The following is a 21,613-nucleotide window of genomic DNA, read 5'->3' on the forward strand; positions in this document are numbered from 1 at the left end:
TTTATTTATTTGTTTTATTATTTTATTTTATGACTGTGGTGGTTCTTTATTGCTGTGCATGAGCTTTCTCTAGTTGTGACAACGGGGGCTAATCTCTAATTGTGACAATGGGAGCTAATCTCTAATTGTGGTACTCAGGTTTCTCATTGCGGCAGCTTCTCTTGTTGCAGAGCACAGGCTCTAGTCACTTGAGCTTCAGTAGTTGTGGTGCATGGGCTCAATAGTTTCAGCTCTCAGGCTCTTGAACGCAGGCTCAGTAGTTGTAGCACATGAACTTAACTGCCCTGCTACATGTGGAATCTTCCTTGATCAGGGATTGAACCAGTGTTCCTGGCATTGTAAGGCAGATTCTTAACCTCTGGACCAAAGGAAGCCCAGAATCCCAGTTCTTTCTAATTAACACCCTGAACTTGGTACAGCTGAATTGCTGAGACTGAGAATTTAACTTTTTCTAAGATTCTGCTGAGGCTTCCTAGGTGGTGCAGTGGTAAAGAATCCACCTGCCAATACAGGAGGTGTAAGAGATGTCGTTCAATCCCTGGATCTGGAAGATTCCCTGGAGGAAGAAATGGCAACCCACTCCAGTATTCTTACCTGGAAAGTCCCATGGATAGAGGAGCCTGGTGGGCTACAGTCCATGAAGTTGCAAAGAGCTGGACACCACTGAGCCCTTGAGGAGGACATGGTAACACACTCCAGTATTCTTGCCTGGAGAATCCCCATGGACAGAGGAGACGGGCAGGCTGCAGTCCATGGGGTCACAAAGAGTCAGACATGTCTGAGCACATGCACACACAAGATTCTGCTACTCTTAAGTTCAGTTATGGGTCTGATCTTCATTCTTCTCTCCCCTCTAGTTGCAGGTGAGAATGTCTTTATTTGCCAAGAAGAACCTCTGGCCTTCACGCTGCAGCTTGTCACTTCAGTCATGTCCAACTCTGTGTGACCCTATGGACTTCAGCCTTCCAGTCTTCTCTGTCCATGGGATTTTCTAGGCAAGAGTACTGGGGTGGGTTGCCATGCCCTGCTCTAGGGGATCTTCCAGACCCAGGGATCAAAACTGGGTTTCCTGTCTTTACCGCTGAGCCACCACGGAGGCACCTCTGGCCTTCATAGTTGATTCATCATCCTCATCCTGACATTGTCTTTCTATAGTGCATCAGTTGCCCCCAGCAACAATCCTCTAGTTCAATTTTTTAAATAACCCTTTCCCCAAACTGCTTCAAGGCCAAGTGCATTCCCGCCATCATGATCCCATTCTAGCTCAGGAGCTGTGAAAGCTGTAGCAGTAGGACCAATACAGCATGCCAGGGCTATCATTAGTGCACTGACTACCTAAGTGATGGCATAACATTGCCCCTCACCCAGCTCCAAAATGCCATTTTTAGATTCTGTTTCCTAGTTCCACTCCTGGTACCCTGTTGCATATCAGATTCTCCGGCAAACAGACTCTTACATAAAGGATTGCCTTCAGGAAGTCCCTGGGGGAATCCCTCTTTGGCTGACTGAATGAAGTAACACTGAACAGGCAGAGCAATGGAATTGTGATGCAGTCACCCCATAAGCCTCAGCTGACCTCATTGTCAGCTCCAGAGCTGAGACAGTTCATATTGGCCCTACCTTAAGGCGAGAGAGCAGTGGTTTCACTCTCATTCTTCAATCAGCTTCTCCTGGGAAGTGTGCTTGACCATGGGCAATAAAGCCTTTAGTTGAGAGCAATTCTGGAAGAGCAAGCATCCACCTAGCAGCTAAGAAAAGGAAGGATGTCCCTGAAGAGGGATCTGAGCAGCACCTAACATCATCCTCTTGTGAAATCCTTTAGGCCGCTTCTAGATCCCTTTGAAAGTAAAGTGAAAGTCACTCTATCATGTTTGACTCTTCGTGACCCCATGGGCTACACAGTCCATGGAATTCTCCAGGCCAGAATACTGGAGTGGGTAGCCTTTCCCTTCTCCAGGGGATCTTCCTAACCCAGGAATCAAGCCGAGGTCTCCTACATTGCAGGCAGATTCTTTACCAGCTGAGCTACCAGGGAAGCCCTCTGGGTAGCCCCAACCCCTCCCACCCCAGGTCTAGATCCCTTTAGGCAGACAATATGTCTCATTCGTGGGGCTTCCCCATGGGTGGTGCTAGTGGTAAAGAATTCACCTGTTTATACAGGAGACTGAAGAGATGTGGGTTAGATCCCTGGGAAGGGAAGATCCCCTGGAGAAGGGCATAGCAACCCACTCCAGTATTCATGTCTGAAGAATCCCATGGACAGAGGAGCCCGGTGAGCTACAGTCCATAGGGTCACAAAGAGTCGGTCACGACTGAAATGACTTAGCACACAGCACATGTCTCATTCATATCTGTAAAGCCACCTCTTAGCATGCTGTCTATACAATAGATATTTTTTTTAAAAAATGTGGTTGACTCAGTGAATGCAGCTGAGATGGTGAGGGAAGGAAAGCCACTCGAATATGCTAATGAAGTTTAGGGATTTAGACATGTTGCATTTGAGAAGCACTGTGACTTTTTGTGCCAGTGTAGATGTCTAATGGGGGCTTCCCAGGAAGCTCAGTGGTAAAGAATAAGCCTGACATGCAGGAGATGCAGTTTTGATCCCTGGGTTGGGAAGATCCCTTGGAGAAGGAAATGGCAACCCACTCCACTCCCAGCATTCTTGCCTGGAGAATTCCCATGGACAGAGGAGACTGGTGGCTGAAGCCCATGGGGTTGCAAAGAGTTGGACATGCCTGAGCAGCTAAGCCCACTGCATACACGAGTAACAAAACAAGATGTCTAATAAGCACCTGGATAAATAAATCCAGAGTAGAGGTCAGAGTTAAAGCAATAATTCGAGAGTTATCAGAATATAAATCTTGTTAGCGCTCTTCTCCCTTACAAACAGAACTCTGATTTTAAAAATAAAACAGGACTTCCCTAGTGGCTCAGTGGATAAGGATCCACCTGTCAATGCAGGGGACACAGGTTTGATCCCTGATCCAGGAACATTCCACATGCCATGGAGCAATTAAGCTCCTGTGCCATAACTACTGAGCCCACATGCCAAGAACCTGTGCTCCACAAGAAGAGGAGCCACTGCAATGAGGAGCCCACGCACCACAGCTAGAGAGTAGCTCCTGCCCTCTGCAACTAGAGAAAGCCCTCACACAGCAGCCAGAGACCCAACACAGCCAAAAGAAATGAACTATAAATAAATAAATGTTAAAATAAATAAACTTTATTTCCCAGTGTATTTATAGAAGGGTGTAGCTTTGTGACAGGGTTTTGGCTGATGTTATTGAGTGGAGATTGCTTTATTATGCCTAAGAAGAGTGACAGACTCTACTACCTCTTGTCCTTTTTCTTTTCTCCTGATGCCTGAATATTTTCAGGTTCTGCTGCTGGAGATGCAAAAGCTGTACTGTGAATGACCATGAGAGAAACTTAAGGGACAGCCAGATATTAGTCCTCTTGTCCTGGAGCCACTGTACCTTCTCAGGTGGACCTCCTTGTCATATGGAAGAAAAAGAAACTCCTGTCTCCTGCAGCCTCTCTTTCTCCTTCTCTTATGTGCCACATGCAATCCATAACTGCTAATGATCTTGAGTGGGATGTCCCCAGGGAAAAATTTAGTGTGGGAAGAGCAGGTGCTATTAGACACACTGAACACTGATGTTTACACAGTGAGTAAAAGAAGTGCCTCCCATGAAGAAGACCAAGAGAACAGAAATTAATTGCTGATAGAGAACAAGGCCATGAAGAGAGTGAAATAACTGAGGATAAAGGAATAATTTATCACTGAATCACTCAGTAAATCACTGAGGACAAAGGAGTAATTTTGGCCACCTGATGTGAAGAGCCAACTCATTGGAAAAGACCCTGATGCCGGGAAAGATTAAAGGCAGGACGAGAAGGGGATGACAGAGGATGAGATGGTTGGATGGCATCACCAGCTCAATGGACATGAATTTGAGCAAGTTCTAGGAGATGGTGAAGGACAGGGAAGCCTGGCATGCTGCAGTCCATGGGGTCACAAAAAGTAGGACATGACGAAGTGACTGAGCAACAACACAGGAGTAATTAATAAATGCAATGCAGCAGAGCAAACCATTAAGAGTTGAGGTGTGGGACTTCCCCGGTGGTCCAGTGGTTAAGAATATACCTGCCAATGCAGGGGACCTGGGTTTGATCCTTGGTCTAGGAAGATTCCACATGCCACATGGCAACTAGGCCCATGAGTCACAACTACTAAAACCCATGAGCCCCAGAGTTTAGGCTCTGAAACATCAGAAGCCTCCACAATGAGAAGCCCAAGCATAGCAACTAAGACAGAGTGCAGTCATAAATAAATAATTTATAAATAAAAAATTTTTTTTAAAGAGTTAAGATGTATCCCTTGATTTGATATTTAGCAATCTATGCAGTTTAGTACTCCAACAGAAAAGGCAACTGATAAATTCACACTGACATTGACTAATACTAAATTGATTATGATGACTCATTCATTCAACAAATAATTATTGAGCACCAAACCAGTATTATACAAGGCAATATATATATATAACTTTTGGAGAACGCAATGGCAGCCCACTCCAGTACTCTTGCCTGGAAAATCCCATGGACGGAGGAGCCTGGTGGGCTGCAGTTCATGGGGTCGCTAAGAGTTAGACACGACTGAGCAACTTCACTTTGACTTTTCACTTTCATGCATTGGAGAAGGAAATGGCAACCCACTCCAGTGTTCTTGCCTGGAGAATCCCAGGGACGGGGGAGCCTGGTGGGCTGCCGTCTCTGGGGTCGCACAGAGTCTGACATGACTGAAGAGACTTAGCAGCAGCATATATATAACTTTAGTCAAAAAGACTGAGAGCTTAGAGTCTCATAATTTATAGAGATGGTTCCCCTCGGCTGTTAATGAAAATGTGAGCATTTATCACTTTGGGTTATTGAAATGCCTGGTTAAAATTTTGTCGTGAAGTCCTTTTAAACAAGGACCATGATGTAGTCTGCATTACACAAATACTTAATCATACTCTTATGTTAATAGATCCTAGAAACCCAAATCTTTTAACCACATTACAGATGGTGAAAGCAGTCCTGGAGTAGAGCTCATGGGTGTATCGGGGAGAGAATATGAAATTGGGCTGTAAGTCAATACACCCCCGCAACCAGATGTGATTAATCTTTTGCTATTCCATCCAGGTTGTGTGAAACACTAAAAGAATGGAAAGGAGAGCTTGAATCAAAGAACTTATCTACATGTGTAGATAACAGCAACTGAAGAATATCTAAAAAGTGTTTGTGAAATGAAATGAAATAGACTACTGTCAAGATGCATGTGAAACCTTCTAATTGTTTTCTCATTGTCATTCTTTCATCTATCATGTAAACAGATCATTTGCACTTTTGAAAAACCCAGGTGCATAGTTGGTGGCTAGGGGCACACACAGTAGTCATCCTTACTCTGACAATTGTTGGAATTCACCTGTGGTTCATAGTAAAAAAAAAAAGCACTTTATGGAGTCCTCTAGTCACCCCATCTCATTATAATGTGCACACCAGAGACAGATCCTACTTCAGGGGGTTGGGGTTGCTGGGCTTGAAAGCTGTGATAGAGAGAATGGAATTTCATTCTTTCCTCAGGCCACTCCAGCTTACAGGTCAGGAACACTGTCAATTTAGAGGTAGTTTACAAAGCAAGTCAAAGCAACAATAGGAACTGGTTATTACAGAAGAAGAAATGAAAGGGGTTGGAAAGAGAAAAAGCATGGTCCAGAAAAAATATATGTTATTTGTACACTGGGTTTGCTAGATATAGATCAAAGTGGGCATGAGGAGGTAGGAAGACAGAGAAAGATAAGCAAATTTCAACTACTTGTAAGTACCTGCTTGAGATAGATGAGTGAGAATTCTTCCTGTTAGGATCACTATCGTTTCAATTTCTAACACTTCCAACTCAACAAGAGCTTTCCCAAAGGGCTTCACAGAATACAAATGTGTTTCACAAGTTTTGGAAGATTGTTACCTACAGGTGTTTTGTTGTTGTTGAGATGTATGGAAAGCATAGAGTCAAGGGAAATTATAGTATTTTTTATTATATTATAGTAAAAATAATTTTGCTAATTGTCACTGACCCTTGAGACATATTTTATTTTGTATCTACATGGAAATTTTATTGAAAACTGGTCATATGCAAAACAGTAAGAAATACTCAGAAAAGGATGAATCAAATGCAGTCATAGTTTGGTATAATATTCAATCCAAATAATGACTACTATAAAACATATATGCTGTATGAATAATAGGCTTATGTATAAATGAGAAATGTCAGAATAGATTAACTCAAATTTCCTTTTAAAAGGAATATTCCCTTTTAAAAGATATATTCCCTTAACATATTTGTCAAAGAGTTTTCTTTAAGAAGGAAAGGAAAATGTCTATCTTTAAACATATTGAGTTTAGATATATACTGGTTTAGGAGAGTTTTCACTTTTATGCATTGGAGAAGGAAATGGCAACCCACTCCAGTGTTCTTGCCTGGAGAATCCCAGGGACGGCTGAGCCTGGTGGGCTGCTGTCTATGGGGTCACACAGAGTCAAACACGACTGAAGCGACGCAGCAGCAGCAGCAGCAGCAGCAGGAGAGTTTAGGAATGCCTTAGTGACAAGTCCATTGATAAATAAGCAAGCAAATCAGTTTTTAAAAAATTATTAAGTTTATGTGTGTGTTAGTCACTCAGTTGTGTCCAACTCTCTGCGCCCCCATGGAATGTAGCCCGCCAGGCTCCTCTGTCCATGTGGTTTTCCAGGCAAGAAAACTGGAATGGGTTGCCATTCCCTTCTCCAGGGATCTTCCCAACCCAGGGATAGAACCCGGGTCCCCTGCATTGCAGGCAGAATTCTTTACCATCTGAACCACCAGGGAAGTCCTTATTAAGCTTAGGGAAACAAAAAGGATTGCAAGAAAGGAAAGTTAATCATAGATTCCCACATTGCTCAGATGTGAATGCACACTCATAGTAATGTAAATATTGAATATTGATCTACACAAAATACTCTGTAAAGTGTATCTGTTGGATGGGAATAAGGTTAAGTGGTTTGTGTGTTGGGTAAGTTGAGGTCGTGCCAGTAAATAATGTCTAAACTGAAAAGAAAAATAGCGATATAACCATACTACCAGTAAATATAACTGTAAATACAAAATAAATAGCTAAACATTTTGAAGTCATTGCCTCAGGAAATAAGAAGGAGGGTAATGTTTGGGGACTACTGATTGCTCAATAAGCTCTGGAGAACAATTTGACGCTTAATCTATAAATATGGGGTTTCCCCCATGGCTCAGCAGTGAAGAATCCACCTGCAATGCAAGAAACTGGGGTTCGATCCCTGGGTTGGGAAGATCCCCGGAGGAGGGCACAGCAACCCACCCCAGTATTCCTGCCTGGAGAATCTCATGGACAGAGGAGCCTGGTGGGCTACAGTCCATGGAATCACAGAGTCGAACATGATTTAGCATTCATGCAATCTCTAAGTTTATCATTTTGATAAAAGTGACTGCTGCTGCTGCTGTTGCTAAGTCACTTCAGTTGTGTCTGACTCTGTGTGACCCCATAGATGGCAGCCCAGCAGGCTCCCCGTCCCTGGGATTCTCCAGGCAAGAGTACTGGAGTGGGTTGCCATTGCCTTCTCCCGATAAAAGTGACTACTTAAACCTAAAAATGGATGCTATATTCCAACATGTAATACAGAACCTATGTTTGTATATTTATTTAAGAGGTCTTTATGCAGAAGGAAATGGCAACCCGATCCAGTATTCTTGCCTGGAAAATCCCATGGACAGAGGATCTTGACAGGCTACAGTCCCTGAGGTCACAAAGAGTCAGACACAACTTAGTGACTAAACAACAACAACAACAAGAAGTCTTTAAGGATTAATTGCAGTTAATCATTCTTATTTCTGAGGAGTGGCATTATAGGAATGCAGAGAGGAGAAGAACTTTTATAAACTTGAGTAGAGCTTATTTTTTGAATGAGCACATATTATTTTGTAAAAGTTAAGTTTCTAAATAAAGAAAAATCCATGTAAATTAAAAATTGAAGTAAAAGATTCCAAGTTTAATATTCATGTATATTAAAATTTATACACAATCATACATGTTGTACATGAATTTTGAAATAAAACAATTTGGCTGAATTTTCCACTTATCATTTGGAGACTTTGGTTTGGGGAAGATATAACTGTGTGATGCACAGAAACAAAGCCTGATCAAGCAGCACATTTGATGAGATTAAGTAAAATCACTGCACATGAAAGCATGGTATACATTTTAAAATGCAGAACAAATGAATATATTACTTATAATACCTGGAGACATAAACCACCAGTGGGCAAATGGAGCCCAGTGAAATGTTTTTCAAGATGACCCAGAATCACTGGAGCCTTTCAGAATTTATTATCATTCAAACGCCTACCTAGATAACTACCTGTTTGGCGTCTGTGCGTCTTAGCATCAAGTGTAGCATTTAAATGAAGCTCTCAGCTCCCAACCCCCAGATGAGATTAACTGTAAGGGAAGAATATATGATTAGCTAACTTGGTCAGAGAACTGATTGAATACAGCCAAGTTTCTTGCTTTGATCCCCAACTGGGCTGCCTCGTTTGGTTCGATGCCTTAGCCACAGACTGTAGTTCCAAACCCAGAGGTCTCAGAATTGCATGCACTTGGCCACAAAGGGGATCAGACAGAGGAGTGTGGTTAATTCATGCAAATCGTTGACACTGTCCAAAAAAGAGTTCAGATTATGCTCCACTAGGCTAGGCAACTAGCATCACAACTTATGAACAGATAACATATTACTATTTCAAGGCAGCTGCTGGTTACTCCTGCTGCTAAGTTTCTGTTTTCTTTTGACTAAAGTGCTTAGAATCTCAAAAGTAGATGGTCCCTATAGGTCATTTGAGCCACTCCACTGAGTGATGGAGACATTTCTCTGCAGCATCCCTGGGGAAAACAATATAGTCTTTGCTTGATCATTTCCAGTAGTCATGGGGGTGGAGAGGAAAATGGCTACTCACTGCATTGTTGGGCAGTGATAGTTGGTGGCGTTGAGTGAGTGAGTGAGTGAGTGAAGTCGTTCAGTTGTGTCTGACTCTTTGCGACCCCATGAACTGTAGCCGACCAGGATCCTCTGTCCATGGGATTTTCCAGGCAAGAGTACTTTAGTGGGTTGCCATTTCCTTCTCCAGGGGATCTTCCTGACCCAGGGATCGAACCCAGGTCTCCCTTACTGTAGGCAGACGCTTTACCATCTGAGCCACCAGGGAAGTCCCAACTGTATTGTTGGGCAATGATAGTTGGTGGGGTTAGTGGTAAAGAATCCACCTGCAAATGCAGGTGATACAAGACACGTTGGTTTGATCCCTAGGTCAGGAAGATCCATGGAGGAGGAAATGGCTACCCATTCCAGTATTCTTGCCTGGAAAATTCCATGAAGAGAGAAGTCTGATGGGCTACAAAGAGTCAGACACAACTGAACAGACACATACACACAGTTGTCAAAAGTTTCTCCTGTTGATGGGTTCATTGATCCTAGCTTTGTTCTATGGCAGAACACTGAACAATTTTAGCCTTTCTCTGATTTGTAGATAGACAAATAGTTTCTTACCATGCCATCTCTGTTCTTGACAAAGTAGTTTGGTGTTGTTTTTTTTTTTTTTACCACTCCAAATAGCTTCTGGGATCTTAGTTCCCTGACTAGGGATCAAACCTGGGGCTCTGGCAGTGAATTCCAACCTCTGGACCACCAGGGAATTCCCAGAACAGTTTTAAAAATAATTTCTCCAAAGGCCTGCTTTGCATGTTGTTTATGATTCAGATTGTTTCAGATTGTCAATGTATAGTACCCAGATCTGAATACAAACCTAGGTACATCTTGTGCAAACAGGACTATCACCTCTTTTGTACAGTTTCTTGCCTGTGTGGTTGGATGAAGATAGCACAGGGAAGCCGAGCCATTGGCAGCTCCAAGCCCAGTGTGGCTTTGTTGGCTCCTGAATCTTACCATGGCCCTTCCTCTGGGGAGTAAAAATCACCAGGGTAACAACTCAAAGACTAAGCTGAAATATTGGACCAATTTTGAGAAAGTGAATAAGTCTACTAGTGGCTAACAAATTCCTTTGTGAGTCATGTGGTTTCCAAGTCATTACTATCAACAAAATTGAAGGAAGGTCTAATCCAGCTATCAAATGAACAGATCATTAGAAATAACTTTTCTATGATTGCTATCTGTAAAGTTATGTAACTCAGAAAATGTTAAAGGAATTGAGTGACATTTTTATAATAAAACTCCTTCCATTCTCATCTACTTGTACAAGCAAGTTTTCTTAGTGTGTACAACCATAAAAACAAAAAATAACCATCACCTTAAGGCTGAATCCTGTTTAATTCTAACAATATATAATATTTGCTCATGGATTTATGAACTAATTTATTAGAAGCTCTATTTACATTTTTAAGAAACACAGCTCTACTACAACTTAGCTTTTCATGCTTAGTAAATAATCAATTTTAATGATTTTATGCTACTTGAGACAATTGTATACTAATAATAATCTTAATTCAGATTATTTTAAACAGTGAGAATCTATGGCCACAGAAAATTTTAAAAATTTACACTTAAATGTATAAACATATTCTTTTTAAATAGGTATAGTGTGATTAAAGACTTTCAAGCATAAAAATATGAAAAAGTGAAACAGAAATATGAGTTTGCATGAAAAAGGACAATATAAAATTTCATAGCATTAAGCATAGCATGATCCTGTATTTTAAAAATAAGTGATCATAAGTATCAAATTATTAAGTTATCTAAATTCCACTAAATACATTTAAAAGACTGAAGCAATCATTTCATTGTTAAGTGTCAATGTTATCAACATGTCAGAAATTGTATTCTTTGGAACTACTTCAAGAATTATATTCTTTAAAACTACTTATGATAAAAGTTATAGATGTGAAGGGGATATCTTTCTCCTTAATGAAAATTAAATACATTTTGTGTTGTTTCCCTTTATCTGACCAAATGAGTTTGAATACCACTTCCTTAAGCTTCTTACTAGGAAGCTTGGTGCTACTCACCCACACTCTGGTCAGAAACGGTTTGAAGAAGTGTCCAGTCATATCATCTTTTAATGCCCTTTGTTGAAGTCAAGGTACTGAGAGCTGAAGCAATACATTTAATAGTCAGGATGAGAGTGGACGTGGAGGGATGGGGTGGAGCCAAGAACAGTATAGGTAGGATTACACGTAGCTCACCAGGTTACTCTTCCATACTGCAATAGACCTTGCCTACTGGACTTTTCTAATCAAACTGATATTTTGGCTTCCCTTGTGGCTCAGCTGGTAAAGAATCCACCTGCAATGTGGGAGACCTGGGTCTGATCCCTGGGTTGGGAAGATCCCCTGGAGAAGGGAACGGCTACCCACTCCAGTATTCTGGCCTCAAGAATTTCATGTACTATAGTCCATGGGGTCGCAAAGAGTCAGACACAACTGAGCAACTTTCACTTTCGCTTTCTCCCATTTACTACATAGAAGTCAAATATTTGATGTCTGCATGTCAGGTTAAAAAATATTTAAGCACAATTCCAGCACACACACACACACACACACACACACACACACATATATATATCTCACCTACTTGTGCACTTCTTAAATTGTCAAAGATGTAATGACTGTCAGAATTCCATCTGTGGGTTCTCCACAGCCAATTTTAGTCATGCTCCCCTTAAATGAGTGAAACCACTCCTTGCTTATTGATTTTTCATACCATGTGAAATGAAACCATGTCTCTCATGGAGTTTTGTAAAAGCAGATAGAGATGCTGCCACAGTCTTTGATTTAATTTGAGGGCCTCATTTCCTGCTTGATTGAGCTCATGTACTTTTATAGAAAATTATACAGCCTCATCAGAGCAGCCTCATGAGTCAGTACTTTGAGGAAATCATAGAGTGAGGACTTCTCCTACCCAAGAAAAAGAATGTCTTACTCAGCAGGGCCCAGCAAGGAGAGAAGGATGCAAATGACTCAGGGATGCCCAGAGGAAAGGCAGCACCTCCGGCTTCAAAACAGGCAGAGATTCATAGGGAATTCCCTGGAGGTCCAGTAGTAGGACTCTATACTTTCATTGTCGTGGCCCCAGATAGGAAAACTAAGATCCCACAGGCTGCACTGCACTGCCAAGAAGACAACAACAGCAAATCCACCTCCCATACAAAGCAGGCAGAGGCTCATTTGACAACCTCAAAAAATACCACTTAAGAAATTGCTAGACTCTTATCTAATTTTGCAATTACTACAAAATAAACCTCTTAATGATTGTAGCCATTATATATCTTGGCTATATTCTGAAAAAAGTTGACACACCTTGATTAAAAACCAAATGTATAAGTAAAGAATAAAACAGAAAGGTTTGGGGCTTCCCTGGTGGTTCAGTGGTAAAGAATACACCTGCCAGTTCAGGAGACATGGGTTCCATCCCTGGTCCAGGGAGATCCCACATACCATGGAACAGTTAAGCCCATTCCCCACAATATTGAGCCTGACCTCTAGAGCCCAGGAACAGCAGCTTCTGAAGCCCATGCACCCTAGAGTCTGTGCTCCCTAACAAGAGAAGCCACCATGATAAGCCTGCACGCCACAACTGGAGATTCGCCCCTGGTCACTGTGACTAGAGAAAAGCCCCCACAGCAATGAAGACACAACACAGCCAAAAACAAATAAATAAATCATTTTTTGAAAAATAGAAAGATTAAAAATATCTCCTACAACCAGTATAACCATATTTCATGGAATAAGTGAGCTGTAAACTATATTATCTCCCTAGTTCCTTCTGATTCCATCAGTGGTGATCTGTGCTTTTAGATGTAGCAAAGTCACCATTGCAATTAAAAGAGCCAAAAAGAAGTACTTTCTTGATGAAGGATTAATAGAATCGTTGACTTTCAGAGTTAGAGATGACATTAGAGTCTACTTCGCTTAGTGTCTGGTTCCCAGTGAGGTACCACCTATTAAAAGAAGAATAATGGCAAAACTAGCCTTGGAATTCTATTCTACTAGCCCTTTGTGTTTCATACCCTGTTTCTTTGATCTTGGTGTTTAAAAAGATGTATTGTAAAAATAATGGAAGAATCTCCTCTTCCTTTGGCAGTTCTGTTCATCAGCGTAACTGGCAGGCAACCTTCTTCCCTTCTTCCCTGTGTCCTTCACTCTAGAGCCCAGAGAAGTTCAATACCCCTACTCCTTGTGTTCGCTGCAGTTAGAGGCTCATGGACATAGCTCTGGCCAGGGAAATGCAAATGGCTGTCTGTCAGGGACTCGAGGGAAAACTATGTCTTTTCGGATAAAAGATATCTAGAGCTATATTGAATACGTATTTGTAACCCAGAGCTGAGCCAGCTATCTTGTGAAGTGACAGATGTGAAGAAAGTTATAGAGATGCCCTGACAAGTTTAGGCCATTGAACCATCAATAATAGTTATTTCCAGATTCTCTGATATATGAGGAATAATAGCCTCCTTTTTGTTTAGCCACTATCTCATGCTGTATGCGTGCCAGATCACTTCAGTGTGTCCTACTCTTTGCAATCCTATGGACTGTAATGTGCCAGGCTCTTCTGTCTACAGAATTCTCTACACAAGAATACTGGAGTGTGTTGCCATGCCCTTACTCAGGGGATCTTCCCAACCCAGGGATCAAATGCACAGAATTTTATGTCTCCTGCATTCTTTACCACAAGCTCTATCTGGGAAGCCCTGTATCTCAAGCTATCTGCACCAGAAAACATTCTTTACTGACATTTTCTTTCCTCGCTTTGTGCAGAAAATCATATTATACAAAGAAGACCCAGGACCCCAACTTGGAAGCGCAGCTTAAGGGTAAATGTGGTCCTGATGCCTCAGTCCACCTGAGGAAATATGGGAGCTGTCTCCTCAGTGTTTGCTACCTGTTATTCTGAGTTCTCCACTCTACTTTTCAACTCATTCCTTGTAGGGGATTCAAGGGAATAGCTTTGGAGATTGACCCCCCCAAACTATATTTCCAAGTGCTAAGCCTTGGTATCTGAAAATGGAACCTTTCTGGAAATAAGGTCTTTGCAGATATAATCAACTTAGGGATCTTGAATAAGGTCATTCTGAATTTAGGATTAGCTCTAAATCTGATGACTTTATAAGAGAAAAAAAGATTTGACACACTCAGAGAAAAAGGCCATGTGAAGATGGAAGTAGAGGTAGTTTCCTGGTGGTCCAGTGGTTAAGAATCTGTCTTCCAATGTAGGGGATACATGTTCGATCCCTGGTGAAGGAACTAAGATCTCACAAGCCACAGGTAACTAAACCCATATGCTGCAACTGCTGAGCCCTCGTGCCCTAGAGCCAGTGCTCCACAATAAGAGAAGCCTGCGAGCTCTAAGTAGAGAAGGCCCCAAGGGCCATAACTAGAGAAAAGCCTGTGTGCTGCAATGAAGAGGCCAGGCCACTGCAACAAAGATCAGCAAAGTCCAAAAAGAAGGAGAAAAATGGCAGTAGAGCTAGAAAGGCAGTGGCCAGCTGAGGAGCACCGAGGATTGTCAGCCACCACAAGAAGCTGGGAGAGCGGCAGGGACTGGATTCTCTCTCAGAGTCTTCAGAGGAGCATGGCCCTGCCAATACTTTGGTTTCAGACTTTGACCTCCAGAACTGTGAGGGAATAATTTTCTGTTTCTGCAAGCCACCAAGTTTGTAGTCATTTGTTATGACATCCCTAAGGAACTTACATGCTTTCAAAGATGTCTAATGTTCCAATGCTGAGAGAACAGTCTGGAGAAGAGAGTGAGGCGCATAACATATGACAGACTTATCACTAAAATATACTCATGTTCAGGGCACAAGTAAGGCCGCCCTTAATTTTTCATGAAAATCCTACTCCAGAATATGGCATATTGCTAGAAGGACTGGCAACTTGATGGAAAACCTGTCATTTCACTAAGTACCTTAGCAGTTACCTGGATTTTATTTTATTCTTTAAGAGAATGAAGGCAAAGAGTGAGTAGACATTCTGCCCAAAGGCCAGGCATTGTGCATAATCCTATCTGGTTACAGAGAGTTAAGTGGTAGAGATGTCTGGAAATGACTGAGGCAGTTTAAATTGGTGAATCAGTGGAACAGTAGTGGCTGAGGGAGAGGAAGACTGTCATTTCACTAGAAAAGGTCATAGATGCTAAATGGTCTATTGGTCTCAAGAGCCCACATAATCAAGCATATTCCTTCCCAAACTATTGACATCATCCCATTGAGAAACTGCCCTAGAGGATCCCGAGAAAGCTTAGCTACCAACACTCCCATTTTGTGAGGTATCGTTTTGAGACCTGCACATCTTGTGTCCATAGAAAATGGGAAACTATCCTCTTTATCCACATTAATTTTGGATACTTGGTCCGGGGACATGGTCCAAAGTTATGCCAAATGCCTATTTTCTCCTCACTTCCTTGGCTGGGGAAGGAAGAATTCAGCAAGTTCAACACCTAACTCATCGTTAGTCCAGAATAAAGGGCTGTCTTTTATTTTAAAGGCCCTCTCTCTCCATTGTAAATTCTAGTAGAGGCCATATTAAAATTGTAATTAATGAAAGGAATGCTAATTCCAGTAACATACTCTTTAATGAGTTCATGATTCATTAACTTGAAAAGAATCCACTTGTTTGCATAAAATGAATCTCAATGATGGAAATATATAATTATTTAGTATGAATAATGATAGCACATTTAATAAAATTAGAACAATTTTTGGTAAATTTTGCAGATTAGGATGAATTAATAATATTATATAGTTTTATGTGCAGTATATGTAAATTACACTAATAATTAAATGTTACAGTGTAGTTTGAATATAAGAACCCTAGTTGCTGCATCCTATTCTTACTCTATTTTTTAAACAGTTTTTGTTTATTTATTTTTTGTCTGTGCTGCTTTGTGTAGGCTTTCTCTAGCTGCAGCCAGCAGGGACTACTCTGATGTGGTGCACAAGCTTCTCATTGCTGTGGCTTCTCTTATTGCAGGGCACAAGCTCTAGGTGCTCGAGCTTCACTGGCTCACTTGCCCCTCAGCACATGGAGTCTTCCTGGATCAAGAATGGAACCTGTGTCCCCTGAATTGGCAGGCGGATTTTATCCACTGCACCACCAAGGAAGTCCCCTATTATTACTCTTACAGTAAAAGTCTTCCAAGTTACCAAAATGAGCCAATAAAATCAAAGTTGTATTTCTGCTATTAAAATCTGCTTCTTCTTAATAGATGTATCGGGTGTGGTGAGATGGTTTTATTTCACCTGGGTTTATATAATATTCTCTAACAATCACTATTATTATAAAATCTGTATCATGCTCTTAAGAAACAAATACTATACCTAATAGTTTTGTAGAAAGAATGGGTGATAATTTTAATTTTTGTCTCCTAGAAATAAACAACTAGATAAAGAAAAAAAGAGAACAACTAGTCCAAGACAACTGTTAGCTCTTAGAGACATCATTTGGCTCAACTTTATTTTCCTGTGTAGAAGAAAGGATGTCCTTTTAAAATAACTGAAAACCAGATGCATGTAAGCCACAGGGATTTCAATGATCATATTCCAAAGGGGACAAATTTTGTTGGATTAACAGAGTATTTATTTTATTATGAGACTCTAAGAACAAACTGTTCTGTATTAATGGTAGAAAGAGGGAAACTATTTTCTATCAAGCTGAAGCCCAGATCCATGAAATGAGATGCTTCCATCAGTGATAGGACAGAGATTGGAATCCAGATGTCCTGAATCTCTGCCCAATGTCCCATCATTAAAATGCTAGAATGTTCCTTCAGGGAAAATGGGGAAAAAAGAAATCCACAAGAGAGAAGAAAAACTTTGGTGCCATGGCAGACTCACTGATAAGAAGAAAAGTCATGAAAAAGTGCCATGATTTTTCCAGAGAGTCTGACTTCTAATTCCATTCATACGGAAAGGGATTTTCTTCTAGTTGTATTGCCCTTGGGGATTGTTTTGGGTCAGTATCCTGCAGTCCGTGGCCAACTCAGTGTATATGCAGCTGTAATAGTATGTGAGCCCCTCGAAAGCTCATCTGTGGAGCCTCCTGTGAATGGGTCTTTTCACAATGGGGTGAGCCATCTGTGGCTGTGGAAAGAGGAAGGACAGATTTGGAACTGGATCTAGGAATTGAAGTGGTCACAGAGAGGCTAAATGGATGACACACACCCTCTAAAAAGATACAGTAGAGTCTACCCTATCTGGATTTTCCCACAATAATCACACTGACTAATGAATTACAAATATCCACTCTATCCAGCTTTAGGCCTGGTATAAACATGGCAAGTGAATTGGGTCAGAATACAGAAAATCATTTCATGTGGCAGTTTGTAAAAGGTACTAAATTCATCATTCCTTTCATAATAAATGAACACAGTAAGCTTTTCTTCCTATCTTTTCCAAGTGTCACCAATTCTATTATTTTGTATATAGTAGATTATATATATATATATATGCACATATAGTCAAAACTATGTTTTTTTCAGTAGTCATGTACAAATGTGGAGTTGGACCGTAAAGAAAGCTGAGTGCTGAAGAATTGCGGCTTTTGAATTACTGGAGAAGACTCTTGAGAGTTCCTTGGACAGCAAGGAGATCAAACCAGTGAATTCCAAAGGAAATCAACCCTGACTGTTCATTGAAAGGACTGATGCTGAAGCTGAAGCTCCAGTACTTTGGCCACTGGATGAGAAGAGCTGACTCATTGGAAAAGACTCTGATGCTGAGAAAGATTGAGGAGAAGGAGAAGGGAGCAAAAGGAGAAGAGGGAGGCAGAGGATGAGATGGTTAGATAGCATCACTGACATAATGGACATGAATTTGAGTAAACTCCAGGAGATAGTGAACGACAGGGAAGCCTGGAGTAATGAAGTCCATGGGGCTGCAAAGAGTCAGACATGACCTAGCAACTAAACAACAATAACAACAAACAATATCTGATTGGTTGATTAGTTTATTCATCTATTCATTTAACAAGCATTGATTGAAACCTTCCATGGGAAAAACAAACATGAAGGAGATATAATGACCGTGTCCTTAAGAAGCTTACAGCTAGGCAAAACAGACAATAACAATGCAAAAATGGAAAATTCAAGGTGAGTGGCACAGAGATGCATGGGAGAAAAAGGTCAGCCTGGCTTAGGTAAGCCACGGAGTTTTGTCAGAAAGGAGATTAGGGTTAGCTATCTGAACAGGGAAAGAGAAGAAAGAACAATTAAGCTAAAGGCATTTAGGGCAGAGAAAATAACAAAGCCACAAAACTCTGGAATAACATGAGATTACAATTTCGGAGGACTTACTATGGCCAGATGCTGTTCTAGATACTTTCGTGTATTCATTTCTTTTGATTCTTACAATTACAATAATGAAGTGGGTGCATTGATTTATATAGGATTTGAAAATTCAGGTCCCAAAAAGCCAGGTCACTCTCCCAAGATTGCAAGTGTGATGAAGGCACAGCTGAGAGTCCAGCCTAAGCCAACTCACCTCGGAGCCCTCCCTGTCAACAGCACAGGGTCCTGATGGATCATTGAAATTCTAAACAGGAGAGTCGTTTGTGGCTGAAGCATAAGCTGTGTGAAGGAGTATGGGAAGGACCAGGAACAGAAAGGGACTTTTGAGGACTTTCACATCTTCCAAGGCTTAACCGCTGGCCAGTAAAGGCAGACAGAGCAGACAGACAGCCAGTGCTTGGTGGCTGGCTATCATGAAGGCCAGTAAACAAAAAGGAGGTATCAAAAAACATTCAATGGCCATCAGTTCAGTTCAGTTCAGTTCAGTTGATCAGTCATGTCCGACTCTTTGCGACCCCATGAATCCCAGCATGCCAGGCCTCCCTGCTCATCACCAACTCCCAGAGTTCACTCAGACTCGCATCCATCGAGTCAGTGATGCCATCCAGCCATCTCATCCTCTGTCGTCCCCTTCTCCTCCTGCCCTCAATCCCTCCCAGCATCAGAGTCTTTTCCAATGAGTCAACTCTTTGTATGAGGTGGCCAAAGTACTGGAGTTTCAGCTTTAGCATCATTCCTTCCAAAGAAATCCCAGGGCTGATCTCCTTCAGAATGGACTGGCTGGATCTCCTTGCAGTCCAAGGGACTCTCAAGAGTCTTCTCCAACACCACAGTTCAAAAGCATCAATTCTTCGGCACTCAGATTTCTTCACAGTTTAACTCTCACATCCATACATAACCACAGGAAAAACCATAGCCTTGATTAGATGGACCTTTGTTGGCAAAGTAATGTCTCTGCTTTTGAATATGCTATCTAGGTTGGTCATAACTTTTCTTCCAAGGAGTAAGCGTCTTTTAATTTCATGGCTGCAGTCACCATCTGCAGTGATTCTGGAGCCCAAAAAAATAAAGTCTGACACTGTTTCCACTGCTTCCCATGAAGTGATGGGACCAGATGGCCATAGTACTGGTCTAATCACACATCCAGTTGAACAATCCTTAACTACCTTAGCACCGTAACACTGGTTTTTGTTCTTTTGTGACATTTTTCCCTCTAATCAGCCCTCCTCAAGTGTTAGATGATATGTATTTATTTTCAGTACAGACTTGTACAGGGAATGTTGTGACACTGTTTAACAGACTAGGAGATATCCTGAGGTGTGACAATCACCAGGATGGATGTTGCAGCTACTTTATTGCTTCATTTCTCATGGTGTCACACATGTGCCTGTGGTCTCTTTCCTGTGGACATGTCTCTTACTGAGTCACAAAAACAGCAGAGTCAGCTAGCAGAGCACTTGAACTTGGCCAGTACCCGGTGTCAGGAAATCCTCACACAATCCGACTGTCATCATCATGTCCCTTCGGAAACTGTGTATGTGACCCCAGTAGTTTATAAGGGCTCTACAGCTAATGACTGGCGTCCAGGCTTTAAGACACAAATATGCCCCAAGTGTTTCAAGTGAAAGCAGCAGACCAGGTAGAGATGTCAGCCACCTGGGATTTTCACCAGTGGACTCCAAGGGCACCAGGACAACAGCCTCCCTCAGTTACCATAGTGACCCTGACAATGAAGTTAGCTCATATAGAGCTGAGCATGAGAAATTTGTTTTTATTCCAAGTCTGCTGGCAGATCAATGCACTTTTCCTTCCTTGCTTCCTTCCATTCTGGGTAGAACTGTGTCCAGGTTGTTAAATATATAGAAGACAAAAGCTTACAAGATGGAGAGCTATTTTTTTCTAATCTCTAAAAATGGATTTTTCTTTGGAGACTAAATAAAAGGAGGAGGAGAAGGAAGAGGAGTTAGAGGAGGGGAAGAAAAAGCCAGGGAGGGAAAAGGAAGGGAAGGTGATGGGAGAAGCAGAGAGGAAAAGGAGAAAAGGAAAGCAGCTTTTTCTATTAGGGCAGCAAGACTGTCACAGCGTCTGTCACCCTAAAGCCCAGGGGTGATCTGGCCACCAGCCAAAGTAACACGCCTGACCCCTTGGTCTACGGCCACCAGAGCAGCCCAGGGAAGGCACGGCCAAGCTCCCAGAGAATGCTAGAACATAGCTGTCAATATCTCCATCACCTGGCCCTTGGCTATGTCTTACCCTATTTTCACCTTTCATACTTGTAACCAGAACTGTGTTTGAGCTGATGACTTGAGAGAAATGGAAAGTTCTTCCATGCATTCTTACTGCTAAAGAACATGGAGAGCTGTGTACATTCCACACTTGTTGAAAGTCACAAAGAATGGGACACTGTATCAGAAAAAAAACATAATGCTACCCCCTCCTACAAGAAGGCTTCAATGATTTCCCATATTAGCTTTAGTACTTTTCGTTACTATCTCTCAAGCATTTATATTGTTGACAGCCATAAAGTTCTTACATGCCTTATCTCACTTAGTTTAATCTTCAAAACAACTTTGTGAGATAAGTATAAATATTCCCTAACTGGGCTGGAAGAAGCACAAGCTGGAATCAAGATTGCTGGGAGAAATATCAACAACCTCGGATATGCAGATGACACCACCCTTATGGCAGGAAGTGAAGAGGAACTAAAAAGCCTCTTGACGAAAGTGAAAGTGGAGAGTGAAAAAGTTGGCTTAAAGCTCAATATTCAGAAAACTAAGATCATGGCATCTGGTCCCATCACTTCATGGGAAATAGATGGGGAACAGTGGAAACAGTGTCAGACTTTATTTTGGGGGGCTCCAAAATCACTGCAGATGGTGATTGCAGCCATGAAATTAAAAGACACTTACTCCTTGGAAGAAAAGTTATGACCAACCTAGATAGCATATTCAAAAGCAGAGACATTACTTTGCCAACAAAGGTCCATCTAATCAAGGCTATGGTTTTTCCAGTGGTCATGTATGGATGTGAGAGTTGGACTGTGAAGAAAGCTGAGCGCCGAAGAACTGATGCTTTTAAACTGTGGTGTTGGAGAAGACTCTTGAGAGTCCCTTGGACTGCAAGGAGATCCAACCAGTCCATTCTAAAGGAGATCAGTTCTGGGTGTTCATTGGAAGGACTGATGCTGAAGCTGAAAGTCCAGTACTTTGGGCAC

Source organism: Oryx dammah, unplaced genomic scaffold, assembly GCF_014754425.2.
Source record: "Oryx dammah isolate SB20612 unplaced genomic scaffold, SCBI_Odam_1.1 HiC_scaffold_27, whole genome shotgun sequence".
NCBI lineage: Eukaryota > Metazoa > Chordata > Mammalia > Artiodactyla > Bovidae > Oryx > Oryx dammah.